Here is an 11,960-nt window from a genome sequence, read left to right as displayed (position 1 = left end):
CCACTCTGCGCCTACCACCTCCCCATCTCCAGCTCCTGCCCATCTAAACCTCCAGGCAGCTCCAGTATTAGCAGTGATTCCCAGCAGGGTAGAAAACAAAAGGCTGTCCAGCTTAATTACCTCTTTCATCTGAAATGTCCCTTTTAAGATCAATGCTCAGATTCTGCTGCAGAGACAGCAAAGCGAAGTCTTCATCTCTCATTCATCCTTATCAGCCAGACGGCAAACAAGCCAAGTTTCGATTAGAGTCCAGATTTGAAAAATCCATCATATGCCTGGTGTTTCACATTTTCCACAGTGCTGCCCTGCAGATCTTCCTGGTTTCATGTGAGAGTGCTTCAGAGCAGAGAGCCTGAAACCAAAGCCAGGAACTGGGGAGACACGCTGAAAGTCAGGGCGCCTTGGCACTGTTGACTGGGTAGGAACAGAGGTTCAGTTAACAGCATGTGCAACCTATTAACATTCAGCTTTGAGCAAAAAGGCAAGGAGAAAGGAGAGCCTGAGGCAGAAGGGCTTGCTCTGTGGTTTGCTTTAGGCTCCCCTAATTCCTAGAGATGAAAAGAGCTAAGCGTCTTGGAGGCTTTGCATAAAGTGAATTTGGAAGTATTTCTGCATTTTCATATAGTATTTAATAACCATAGTCTAAACAATTTCATTCAAAGTTGGATGATGGGCCAAAGGATTTGTTGCTCTACTCATCCCATGTGTTGAAGACATATAATCACACAGCCTAGGAGCCTGAACGTTAACCATTGTTTGCTGATAGAGTATGTTATTAATTAGTTAATTCCAAAATAACTTTGACATTAGAGTGGGGGTAGTGTCTAGGTTTTAGACCAACTAGAAGTTGGGAAAAGAGATATTTCTCCTTTTCTGAAAAATGAGTTACATTCCTAAAAGCTTTTTATGTGATAAAATCTGAGAGACACAGCAGGAGGCGTATTTTTTTTTTTTTGCCGTGAAGTAAGATGAAAGGGCTAAGTCATCCTTAGATTTATCAATATCTTGAAGAGGTCTTTGTAAATGACTGTTTGTGATCTCATCAGAAAAAGAAAGTATGCAAATAGGAGAGACTGTTACCCATTAAGTTTGGGCCCCTTCTTAAAGCGCTTACATTGATATCAAGTTTAGATTCAGACTAAGATTAAGTTTAGATTGAGAGTACAGTTAGATTTAGATTAAGAAGCAGACTAAAAATAGCTTTATTTTTAATTTTTTATAAATATTTACCTCTATCAGTGAGGAATGCTTTAGGCTGCAATTATAGCAAGTCCAGCTAACGCAGGCTTAAACACACAGGGATGTGCTTTGCCTTCCCTAGGATTTCTTACTATGTGAGCAATGTCCAAAGCTGGTCACTATGTTAAGAACCCAGGCTGTTTTTGCCATTTGCTCAATAGCATCAGCTGTTGACCCACAATAGCAAGATGATTGCTGTATCTCTACCCGTCATGTCCATATTCAAGGCAAAAAGAGAAAAAAGGAGATGCTGACATTAGAAACATTGGTCCCTTTTATCAAGAATGCTAACAATGAACAAAAGGTTTTCTTTTAAAAAATATTCATTTGTGTATTTCTGTGGGCTGTACTGGGTCTTTGTTGCTTCTTGGGCTTTTGTCTAGTTGTGGCCAAGGTGAGAAGGGGCTAGTCTTCAGTCGTGGTGCTTGGGCCTCTCCTTGTGGTCCTCCTCTTGTTGCAGAGCACGGGCTGCAGGCCCACGGGCTTCAGCAGTTGCAGTTCCCGGGCTCTAGAGAGCAGCCTCAGTAGCTGCGACACATGGGCTTGGTTGCTCAGCAGCATGCGGGATCTTCCCTGACCAGGGTTCGAACCTCTATCTTAGGCGTTGGTATGAGGATTCTTTACCACTGAGCCACCAGGGAAGCCCAACAAAAGGTTTTCTTGTATCTCATTCTCCCCAGTTCAGTTTCAAGGCAAAGACTACCTTTGAGGGAAGTGGAGGAAGCAAGTATATAGCAATTCCAGATGGTAAAGAATCTGCCTGCAATGTGGGAGACCCAGGTTCAATCCCTGGGTCCGGAAGATCCCCTGGAGAAGGAAATGGCAATCCAAGCCAGTATTCTGGCCTGGAGAATCCCACGGACAGAGGAGCCTAATGGGCTACAGTCCATGGGGTCACAAAGAGTTGGACACAACGGAGTGACTTGAACCCATTGTTTAGCATGGAGGTGGGTGGGAGACAAGGGTCTTGACAATGAGGTTGGGTCAGAAGGGAATCCATTAACAGAAATGCCGTTGACCCAAGGAAGAGCAGCTCTAGACAAGGAGGCCTGGACTCCTGCTACTCTTCACAGGAGGCAGACATTTACACCCACATAGGGAGAAATATAAGCAGAATCTGGACTTGTAAAGGCCAGTGGGAAAGTTTAGCACTGTTTCTGTGTTGTATGGGCTGCTGTTATTGAAGATCCAATTTCATGGTCGCAAACAAAAGTTACATAAGTATAAACCAAATACCTTATTTTAAAACATCAAGTCACGTTCATTATAATGATTATGTGCAGCAAATGAGAGATGCATGTTTTCAATGAGAATCGGTTTAAGCCATGACATTTTTTATCATTTTTTACACAGTTCCCATCTATGGAGTCATTTATTCAAATAACTTGATCATTTAATCATTCAGCTAAATCATTCAATATAAATTTATTTGTGCCTTTTGCCAAGTGCTGGTCTAGGCACTGGGGACGTGGGGGTGAGCAGCAGCAGTGGGCACAGTCCTTGCCCTCATGTTAAATCACAACCATAATCATTGCTATACAGTACAAGGCATTATGAAATCAAGCCTTAGGAGAGGAGCAAGGGTAAGTCAGAGAAGCCGTCTTGAGAAGGTCAGGTGTCTTGAGTCCCAGGAGATCACCAGGAGTTGACCAGGCAAAGAGAGAGAGAAGAAGCAATCTCCAGAGAGAAGCAGACTCTCCCGTGAGCTGGAAAGCAAGCGGGAAAGCAGCAGGATTCAGATTTCAGAAGATAGATACTGAAGAATGCTTCTTCAGACTCATTTTGGGGATGGTTTTTGCTTTTTTTACTACCCCTAAACTTTATTATATAAATGATTGAGAGTGTTATGTCAAAAAATATACACATATGATTATCACATTTCACATTCACATGGAAGTCTATCCCATTTACTGGAGATGAACGCTATTTCATTTCCAACAAAAACTCTTAACTATAAAAATGCGGTTCTCTAAGATTGACATTATTTATGTTTTAAGCATGAAATGAAAATAAGTTAATGAGTAAATTAATCTCAGGAGGTTTACCTTGAACATATTGTAATATATTCAATTCATTACAAAGATTCATTACAAAGTCAGTACAGTTCTTACAACCTAACAACTTAGGACATCTTGCTAGGGCCATAATGGGAAATTCAGTAACCGTACAGTTACTTTTGACCATTCAAGCTCATACTGGTTCAATGGCCAACTAGAAACTTCAAACTCTGATAAATGAATGATAACACTGATTATGTGCTAAAAACATACTAAAAGCCAGATAACATGTGACTCTGAAGACTTGGATGGAAGGAGAGGAACTTGTAACATTGGAAAGGAACTCAAGTATTGGCTTAAGTACTGGAAGAGAGAATTGAAGCAAGCAGTGAATACAGAAGTTATGTCTTAGAAAGTGGAGCGGGAAGAAACAAATGGAAGTCAGAACTGAACTGACAAGACCACGTGGGAGGTGACGTGGAAGGACACAGTAATGGAGAGGTGGACACCCAGGGGCTTTGGCCAGAGACTGTCTCCAGGAGGAGAGACAGAAATTGAAGTACAGAGACAGGAGCGGAGAGGACTGCTCACCAGGGAGGCTGGGGGCTGTCGTGCCCAAGAGGAGAGACGAGCAGGGTGAGAGAACCTATGCCACTCTCCCCAACACTGGCCTCTGGAGGCCTGGGCTCCCGGTTTGGTGGCATATAAAGTCACTATTTCTAGAAGAACAGCACTGTTGAATCTGTTCATGGATGGCCTTCTGGCCTAGAGCAGAACTGACTTTTCAGCAGGTCAGGCTATGAACCTGGGCGGAAATGTGTTGCCACCACTGGCTTCCTGCTGCAGAGCTGAGCCACCAGGCCCCTGGCACTGCAGCCAACTCACTCTTTCAGACAGAAGGAATGAAACTGCCCCCGCCTAGAACCTGTGGCCCTCCTCGCTCCCTAACAGAGACTGACGAAGAAGTTGCCCTTCTCTAGGGGTTTAATTGAGACCTTAAAAGGATAATTTCAAAGTTTCAGGCATATCCTGTGTATAAAATCATACATGGTCAGCAACAGGTCAATTTCTAATTTCCTGCAGGCTCAAAAACACACAGTTTGGAAAGAAGAGTAAGAAAAGGATATGAAATGAAATCTAATTCCTATACTCAGAGAGGTCATGCAAATTCTGGGACAATTAGGACAATATTTCCTTTTCTTATGCTTTTAGCCTGGAATGCCTTTAAAAACAAAAATTTACTCTTGAAAGGACTATGTGTGTGTTCAGACAGTTACCGACAAGACAATAAGAAAAATGAGATGTATCTCTAACTCACATTGATGGGCATACCTCCACATGGACTGGATGAATGATCCCTGGATGAATATCTGAGACTCAGAACGCCAATGGGAGATCAACAGAGCCCCAGTTCACTCTGACAGTGGTAGACTGTCCCTCTGAAGTCCTCTTGGTACCACTCTGGGCTGAATAACCCCACTTCATTGATAGAGTTGGAATTTCTCAAAAAGCAAGTGAAGACTATCATGTAGACTTTATAAAGGAGGTTCTCAAAGAGATGGGGATGGACATCAGGACAGACGTGTGTGATCCATTCAGAGAGATGGGGACGGACAGGACAGACGTGTGTGATCCATTCCCTGTGGAGACATTTTTTCCCCTGTAATCTGGGCTGAGGCATGCCCATAATGCAGTTTTAAATGACTTTCTCCACATAATGCTGTTCCTTTCGATACTCTCAGTCTTTCACAAAGTATGATGAATCCACATAAGAATGGATCATGCGTTTGCCAAAGGACGTGAGAAACACGACCTGCCCTCTCCATACAGGCCCTTGTGGAGAGAGCAAAAACACAACACTGAAACCACAATCCATTATTGGATGCCAAGAGCCTCGGCAAGGGGAGCAGTGACCTTCAGAGGAGCTGGAAAAGACACACTTTATGGAGGAGCAGCTGGCTGTTTTGTGACAATTTTGGAGCTGACTTGAGAGAACCTCCCTTTCTCAAGAATACCAGAGGGAGAGCATCCTTTAGGGAAAGAAAACATTGACCCTTGGTGTGGCCGTTTTAAGACAAGGCCACCAATTCCTTGACATTCTTCCCATTGAGAAGTGGGGTTTATGTCCTCTCACCGTGAATCTGAGTGGGCTTGTGCCGTGTTGACCAATGAAGTACGGTGGAAGGGATGTTATATGACTTCCAAGGTTAGGTCATACAAGGTCATGGGATTCTGCCCCGCGTGCTGGTTTACTCTTGGAACCCTGAGCCATGTAGAGAGGCTATTTAAGTGCACTAGTTGACAGTTCCAGCTGAGCCCACCCTTCCAGTCATCCCAGCCCAGACACCAGTCATGTACATAAAATTTCTAGACGATTCCTGTCCCCAGCTATTCTAATCAATCTCAGATAAGGCCCTAGATATTACCAACTAGATAAGCCATGCCCACTGTCTCCTATCCAAATTCCTGGCCCACAGAATCTGTATCACAAAATTTTCTGTATCAGATGGACATGAGTCTGAGCAAGCTCCAGGAATTGGTGATGGACAGGGAAGCCTGGCATGCTGCAGTTCATGGGGCCACAAAGAGTTGGACACAACTGATGGAAAATTTAAGTATCATAAAATTTGCTGGATGACACTGACTTTGGGGATGATTTGTGTAGCAGCCGTAGATAACCAGAACAGTTGGGTTACATACATAATTTAACTACCTGCCATCCTCTAGTTTCCCACGTTTTACAACCTCTGCCCCATTAACTCATTCCAGTCGGAGTCAACTGTGCCTGTCTTGGCCATTGTCTTATGTGACAATCTTTCTGAAGGGAAATTTAATTGCATAAATTTCCAGTGAAGTGTGTACTGTGCTAAAAGCACGTTAATCAGGTTTTGAGTCAGCATGTTGAAAGGAGAAATTGGTACATTGGTCACACCAAACCTCAGAAAACCTGGCATGCCCACCATGGGTTACATCAGCAAAAATCACCCCCAAATGAGCCCCACTATTTTAATCAATAAAAATTAAATTGGGGACCTAACCAAAGAACAGCTAACAGCAAATTTTAAATTGGCTGACAGTCTCTAAGCTAGACATGCCAAGAAGAAAGACGATGGTTAACTGGTCCAGTGAGCTTCTCTGGGAACATCTAGACTCAAGAGACAGAGAGAGAACATTTGGGAGTTGCCAGTAGAAGGTCAATATGTAAAGACACACAGAGAAAGTGATACGTAGGAGTTCTGAGATGGTAAGAATCATCCGAAAGGGACACCAGAGTGGACGAAAGTCATGAGTCAGCAGAATCTGTAAGAAAAGAACAGGGAGCCAGGTCAGGTGCCAGCGTCAGAAACAGGGGAGCAAAGATGGAAAATGGTGCTAGGAATCAGTGAGTGCTGATTTCATAGGGGGTTGCAAGATGCAGAGGTCACTAGAGCTGCATTTTATCCAAGTCTTTATTCAGGAACATGAACATACCCCTCGAATACAACACTGCTCTCATGGGAAGTGAATTTTCATTCCATCAGTTGGTGCCAGGGTGTCTTATGATACCATGTCTAAGAGATTGTCTAGATATAAAGCACACACTATATATCTTTCCCGTCCATTTTTTTCCCACTTTGTAAAGGGACATGATAGAATCTTATATGGGTTTGATAAGACGCTGTTGGGGTCCCTTAGCCCCACTCTTGCTGACACTATTGCCAGAGCTGAATTCCCACAGAGCTGCAAGTTCCTAGGAAGCATCAATCACCACAAAGTCATGGTCTAAGAGCTGCCCACACAGCAGATTCCTCCATCTTTCCTGTCAGGTGCTGTAAACCCAGCAGAGGACTATCATAAAGTGGCCAAAGAAGGGCCATGGAGGCCCCTGGACAACTCCCCAAACCCATCTCTTGGGCAGGGGCAGTAGCCAGAAAAACAGTTAGGAAAATGCCACAGCTAGTCAGTCGATCCAACACAGTTTCATTGGCAGAGTCCACTATGGAGAGGTTTTAAAAGGGACACCAAGTCATTTTGAGACTATCTAGGCCCTGAACTGAATTCATGCTGACACCTCAGAATACAGAGCAGGTCATCCCCAAAGATTTTGACTGAGCAGCTTCTCAGGGAACCCATACTATAGCCTTGGTCTCCAGCAGCAGCTATAAGATGAGAGCTCAAGGATTCGAGGCTGGACCAGGGCTGCCCACTTCCTGTCCTGAGGACCACATCCAGGCGCACTTGGAGAGGGCCCAGACCTTTTCCAGAAGACCCCACAGGAAGAAACTCCATGCATTAGCAGCCTCCACTCTATAGAGTAACTAACGTTGAAAGTGTAAGTCACTCAGTCATGTCCGACTCTCTGCGATCCCATGGACTGTAGTCTGACAAGCTCCCCTGTCCGTGAAATTCTCCAGGCAAGAATACTGGAGTGGGTTGCCATTTCCTTCTCCAGGGGATCTTCCTGACACAGGGATAGAACATGGGTCTCCTGCATTGCAGGCAGATTCTTTACCATCTGAGCCACCAGGAAAGCCCGAGTAACTAATGGAGACACAGGTTTCACAGAACTATACTGTGCCAACTTCTTGCTCATTGTGGATCTGGGCTTAAAACAAGAGGGCCTCTTTATACCAACCCTGTTGTTCAGCAGCATCCCTCCTAAAAGCAAGCAGTCTCTCAGTCTGAGGACAACACAGGGTGTGTCTGAAAATGCTCGTTAATGGATATGGCAATATGGTTTATTAACCATATTGATTAATATGGTTAATTGCTCTATTAACCAATATGGCAGCTTCATGTGAGTGAGAAAAAGCGGGCGCAAGAGCAGTGCCAGCACTGCCGGGTGGATGCCTAAAGTCCAGGAAACAGGAAGTAATCTGAGCCTGCCCATGTTTTCATGAAAAACATGGTTTAGTAACAACAAACGGGTGCCCCTAGAGATAAAGCAGAGCGCGGCTGACCCTACAGGTGCAATGCACAGGATTAGGGATCAGGAGGAGGAACCAAGGAAGAGCCAGTTGGTGTTTCGGGCAAACAGGGCAACAGGACAGGTGAGGCGCATGTTGTGTGCACACAGCAGTGGACGGGGGCTGTGATGGCCTCCAGCAGCATCAGCCTTAGTAACTTTAGATGGGCTTCCAGGGCTGACCGACGCTCGTTATTGTATCCTTTGGCAACAGCACCCCCTTTATTAAGGGAAGAAATAGGAACCCTCACCTGGTTTTGACCGCTTTTGTTGACCCTTGGCCCCTGGGTCCGTCATGGCACCGGGATGTGTATGTCGGGTGCACTTTCACAGCTGTGACCTGAAACTGAAGGGTTAATCTTCATGCAGCAGAGGAAGGAGCCTCATGCTGTGGGCTGGAACCTATCTCAGGAGGCTGAGCCTCAAATGTCAGATGTCAAGGGCTGGGGGTGGAGGCAAAGCCGTGATGCTGTAAAGGGTTCCGGTCCGTTGGTCTTCAGCGTGCCCTGCTTTAGACTTGGGAATAAGCTTCATCCCTACACTGCTCTGCCAGTTCCCTTTGCCACAAGGTATCACCCAGCACGCCCTTTCTCTGAGGGCAAACCTACCTTACTCGGGTGAGAGGAATGCAGACATTACAGGTTTCTCAGAGAACACTTCCTGAAAGAATTCTCCATGCGAGGAGTTGGCTGAACCAATCCACCCAGACTCGTTTACCTGGAGGCCTTGTGGCTCAGCTGGTAATGAATCCGCCTGCAATGCGGGAGACCTGGTTTCGATCCCTGGGTTGGGAGGATCCCTGGAGAAGGGAAAGGCTACCCACTCCAGTATTCTGGCCTGGAGAATTCCATGGACTGTATAGTCCATGGGGTCGCCAAGAGTCGGACACTACTGAGCGACTTTCACTTTCTTTTTCCTCCCAGGGAGACTTCTGCTGTGAAAACAGGGAGCTTTGTTCCCAAGAGGAAGTCGTGCTTGCAGAGGAGCCGTCGTTCACGCGACAGTCTTAGAGTCAGTTCCTCCACCGCTGCTTCTCCCTGCTCACCATATCCCTTAAGCTCTGCACGAAAGGCCACAAAGTGCGCATGCGCTCTCCAGGCTCCCCACCCACGACCCCCCCCCCACGACCCCATCCCCCCCCACACCCCAATCCAGCCGGGACTGTAGTGAGTCATCGCTCTACGCTGGGGTACTCTGCCCTGGCGTCCTCACCTCTCGCGCCCAGGGAACCCTCTCCACCGCCAGCTCAGCAAGCCTCCTTTCTGTATCAGGCCGTCTCTGACTCACTTCATTTGTTGACCGCCTCATGCTGCATTCAGGAATTCAGTTCCCCAACCAGGGGTGGAAACGGCGCCCCCTGCAGGGGGAGCTTGGAGTCTTGACCTGGGCCGCCAGGGAAGTCCCAAAGGGACTCATTTTAAATTGTTATTTACAACATCTGCATTCACCAATAACAACAAAGGGGAATTCTTTGGGCGTGGAGGCGGCAACTTTAACCAGATAAGTAAAACCGCAGGGAATAGACGCTTTGGGCTGTTTGAGAGAACTGTGGTCCGTGTTTGGGAAGAATGAAGTGTGGGACGTGAAGTAGAGAAAGTGAACCGCGCGTGGGAAGGAAGCATGAGAGTGCCTCCTGCAGGGTTAGGTCCCTACAACGCTCCGGCTTGAGAAAGGAAATGGCTCATTTGGATTTGCCTACCTGGGAGCGCACGTCACGTGAGAAACACTGATAACTTGCTGTGTATGGGACCGTCTGATTCTCATTCTGGCTTAGCCTCCCCCAGGGGAACCCTGCCCCGATAGCCTGTCACCACCGCCCCGCTTCCACCAACCCCAGTCAGGCTCCAAAACACAGCAGTAGCCCCAAATGAGGTAGTCTCTCTTATCAGAACTTCCCTGGTGGCTCAGACGGTAAAGAATCCGCCTGCAGTGTGGGAGACTTGGGCTCAATCCCTGGGATGGGAAGATCCCCTGGAGGAGGGCATGGCAACCCACTCCAGTATTCTTGCCCAGAGAATCCCCACGGACAAAGGAGCATGGTGGGCTACAGTCCATGGGGTCGCAAAGAGTCAGACATGACTAAGCACAACACGGCCCTCTTATTAGAGTAAACTTTGTATCAAAAAGCCCTCAAGATTTCCATGGTCAGGATACAACCCTAAGATGGATTAAGATCAAATCCTGATTCCCCTCCCAGCACCCACACCCCAAATCATTTTCTTCTGTCTTGCTGCTGCTGCTAAGTCACTTTGCTCTAAGGGTTTTCAAAGCACACAGCTAAATTGCTCAGATCCATTTAAGTTGAAAGGGACATGGACTCAGCCCTAGGACAACAAATAACTGGATTTGCTTCTGAAAGTCCCAGCATGCTCCAGCCATCGAGAATATTGTCAGTGGCAGGGGTGAGTGCGCCTAATGGACTAGAGGAAACAGCTAGTAATGATAGCATCCACTACAACGGACTCTGTGCCAGGTACTTCATATACATGGTCTCTAATGCCTCCAGTGGCCCTGTAAAAATGATGTGTCTATCTCAGTTTTGCAGATAGATTCAAATAAGACAAGCAACTTGTTCAAAGTCACACAGTAAGTTATACGGTTAAGTTCCTGTGATCGGGTGAGTTCTCCAGAAGAAGAGAGTAAGAAGAAGATGGATGTGAAAGTACTTTATTAGGAGAAATTCCTAGGAAAACTGGTAGCGGAGTAGAGAAGTGGGACCAGAAAGGAAACTAGGCCGACTAAAGACCCAGTGTCAGGGAAAGTCTCAAAAGTAAGCTCTAAAGACAAAATCGGTCGCAGAGTTGATCCAATCAGGGAAAGAGATCTGGGGTATTTATACCCCTGAACCAGCTGGTTCTAGGCTAAGGACTGACCCCCCCACCACCACCATGAAGATGTAAATTCTCAGATACTTCCCTGCTCTGCTGGCATATCGCTCCATCAGTGTGAGGGAAAGTGCAAAGAATTGGGGGCTGGCTTCTGGGAAGAAAGCAGGCTGAGAGCCAGGTGCTCACAAATGGTGGGGACCTTGTCTTCTCTGCTGGGACATACCCCTGTCCCAGACACAGTTCTGGAGCCATAGACCTTCTGCATCCAGAGACCGCCTTGTCAGGCCTTTACTGCAGCACTGTTGGGGTCCAGGTTGGCTTCTGGCAGAGGGAAGGAGAGGAGAGTCAGTTTATCAATGCTACACAGTCATAAAAAGCCTCAGTTTTAAACCTTTGCTTCTAGCAAAGATAAAATGACAGAATGGAAAGATGTCTTCATTTAACTTTAATTTCTCAGACCCAGCTTGTGTCTAATGCACTATAAATTAATGTTTTCTTTACTCCTATGATTATCTTATAATTAGCAAATTTATATTGTGTGACACTTTCTTCTGTGATGGGACTTTTTGTCTATTTTTAGAATATCATCAATAGATTATTAATAGAATATAACAATGATCTAAAACATCAGTCATGGTCTTCCCTGGTGGCTTAGAGGGTAAAGCATCTGCTTGCAATGCTGGAGACCCGGGTTCGATCCCTGGGTCGGGAAGATCCCCTGGAGAAAGAAATGGCACCCCACTCCAGTACTCTTGCCTGGAAAATCCCATGGACGGAGGAGCCTGATAGGCTACAGTCCATGGGGTCACAAAGAGTCGGACACGACTGAGTGATGACACCTTATCACACACACCAGTCATGACATCCTCATGAGTCATGACATCCTCATACTAGTCATGATTATCAGTGTTTAAAGTTACATTATTTGCTATAAAATTTTGGTACTTCACA

This window comes from Capra hircus, chromosome 20 (assembly GCF_001704415.2).
Source record: "Capra hircus breed San Clemente chromosome 20, ASM170441v1, whole genome shotgun sequence".
In the NCBI taxonomy this organism is placed as follows: Eukaryota; Metazoa; Chordata; class Mammalia; order Artiodactyla; family Bovidae; genus Capra; species Capra hircus.
Note: the sequence above shows the minus strand (reverse complement) of the source record.